We start from the raw sequence: 3,074 nt of genomic DNA on the forward strand, positions 1-3,074 counted from the left end.
AACTTAGAATATAAGAAACGCACAGTGTAGTACATAGTATATGAGTGAGTTGCACTGAAAAACTTAGAATATAAGAAACGCACAGTGTAGTACATAGTATATGAGTGAGTTGCACTGAAAAACTTAGAATATAAGAAACGCACAGTGTAGTACATAGTATATGAGTGAGTTGCTCTCAAAAACTTAGAATTTAAGAATCCCACAGTGTAGTACATAGTATATGAGTGAGTTGCACTGAAAAACTTAGAATATAAGAAACGCACAGTGTAGTACATAGTATATGAGCGAGTCGCACTGAAAAACTTAGAATATAAGAAACGCACAGTGTAGTACATAGTATATGAGTGAGTTGCACTGAAAAACTTAGAATATAAGAAACGCACAGTGTAGTACATAGTATATGAGTGAGTTGCACTGAAAAACTTAGAATATAAGAAACGCACAGTGTAGTACATAGTATATGAGTGAGTTGCACTGAAAAACTTAGAATATAAGAAACGCACATATAGTACATAGTATATGAATGAGTTGCACTGAAAAACTTAGAATATAAGAAACGCACAGTGTAGTACATAGTATATGAGTGAGTTGCACTGAAAAACTTAGAATATAAGAAACGCACAGTGTAGTACATAGTATATGAGTGAGTTGCACTGAAAAACTTAGAATATAAGAAACGCACAGTGTAGTACATAGTATATGAGTGAGTTGCACTGAAAAACTTAGAATATAAGAAACGCACAGTGTAGTACATAGTATATGAGTGAGTTGCACTGAAAAACTTAGAATATAAGAAACGCACAGTGTAGTACATAGTATATGAGTGAGTTGCACTGAAAAACTTAGAATATAAGAAACGCACAGTGTAGTACATAGTATATGAGTGAGTTGCACTGAAAAACTTAGAATTTACTGAAAAACCCGCATTACACGAAATGCACAGTGTAGTACATAGTATATGAGTGAGTTGCACTGAAAAACTTAAAATATAAGAAACGCACAGTGTAGTACATAATATATGAGTGAGTTAAACTGAAAAACTTAGAATATAAGAAACGCATAGTGTAGTACATAGTATATGAGTGAGTTGCACTGAAAAACTTAGAATATAAGAAACGCACAGTGTAGTACATAGTATATGAGTGAGTTGCACTGAAAAACTTAGAATATAAGAAACGCACAGTGTAGTACATAGTATATGAGTGAGTTGCACTGAAAAACTTAGAAGATAAGAAAAGCACAGTGTAGTACATAGTATATGAGTGAGTTGCACTGAAAAACTTAGAATATAAGAAACGCACAGTGTAGTACATAGTATATGAGTGAGTTGCACTGAAAAACTTAGAATATAAGAAACGCACATATAGTACATAGTGTATGAATGAGTTGCACTGAAAAACATAGAATTTACTGAAAAACCCGCATTACACGAAATGCACAGTGTAGTACATAGTATATGAGTGAGTTGCACTGAAACACTTAGAATTTACTGAAAAACCCTCATTACACGAAATGCACAGTGTAGTACATAGTATATGAGTGAGTTGCACTGAAAAACTTAGAATATAAGAAACGCACAGTGTAGTACATAGTATATGAGTGAGTTGCACTGAAAAACTTAGAATATAAGAAACGCACAGTGTAGTACATAGTATATGAGTGAGTTGCACTGAAAAACTTAGAATTTACTGAAAAACCCTTATTACACGAAATGCACAGTGTAGCTCATAGTATATGAGTGAGTTGCACTGAAAAACTTAGAATATAAGAAACGCACAGTGTAGTACATAGTATATGAGTGAGTTGCACTAAAAACTTAGAATATAAGAAACGCACAGTGTAGTACATAGTATATGAGTGAGTTGCACTGAAAAACTTAGAATATAAGAAACGCACAGTGTAGTACATAGTATATGAGTGAGTTGCACTGAAAAACTTAGAATTTACTGAAAAACCCGCATTACACGAAATGCACAGTGTAGCTCATAGTATATGAGTGAGTTGCACTGAAAAACTTAGAATATAAGAAACGCACAGTGTAGTACATAGTATATGAGTGAGTTGCACTGAAAAACTTAGAATTTACTGAAAAAACCCGCATTACACGAAATGCACAGTGTAGTACACAGTATATGAGTGAGTTGCACTGAAAAACTTAGAATATAAGAAACGCACAGTGTAGTACATTGTATATGAGTGAGTTAAACTGAAAAACTTAGAATATAAGAAACGCATAGTGTAGTACATAGTATATGAGTGAGTTGCACTGAAAAACTTAGAATATAAGAAACGCACAGTGTAGTACATAGTATATGAGTGAGTTGCACTCAAAAACTTAGAATATAAGAAACGCACATATAGTACATAGTATATGAATGAGTTGCACTGAAAAACAGAATTTACTGAAAAAATCGCATTACACGAAATGCACAGTGTAGTACATAGTATATGAGTGAGTTGCACTGAAAAACTTAGAATATAAGAAACGCATAGTGTAGTACATAGTATATGAGTGAGTTGCACTGAAAAACTTAGAATATAAGAAACGCACAGTGTAGTACATAGTATATGAGTGAGTTGCACTGAAAAACTTAGAATATAAGAAACGCACAGTGTAGTACATAGTATATGAGTGAGTTGCACTGAAAAACTTAGAATTTAAGAAAGGCACAGTGTAGTACATAGTATATGAGTGAGTTGCACTGAAAAACTTAGAATTTAAGAAACGCACAGTGTAGTACATAGTATATGAGTGAGTTGCACTGAAAAACTTAGAATATAAGAAACGCACAGTGTAGTACATAGTATATGAGCGAGTCGCACTGAAAAACTTAGAATATAAGAAACGCACAGTGTAGTACATAGTATATGAGTGAGTTGCACTGAAAAACTTAGAATATAAGAAACGCACAGTGTAGTACATAGTATATGAGTGAGTTGCACTGAAAAACTTAGAATATAAGAAACGCACAGTGTAGTACATAGTATATGAGTGAGTTGCACTGAAAAACTTAGAATATAAGAAACGCACAGTGTAGTACATAGTATATGAGTGAGTTGCTCTGAAAAACTTA

This window comes from Mus caroli, unplaced genomic scaffold (assembly GCF_978045245.1).
Source record: "Mus caroli unplaced genomic scaffold, Mus_caroli_1 scaffold_25, whole genome shotgun sequence".
NCBI classification, from domain to species: domain Eukaryota; kingdom Metazoa; phylum Chordata; class Mammalia; order Rodentia; family Muridae; genus Mus; species Mus caroli.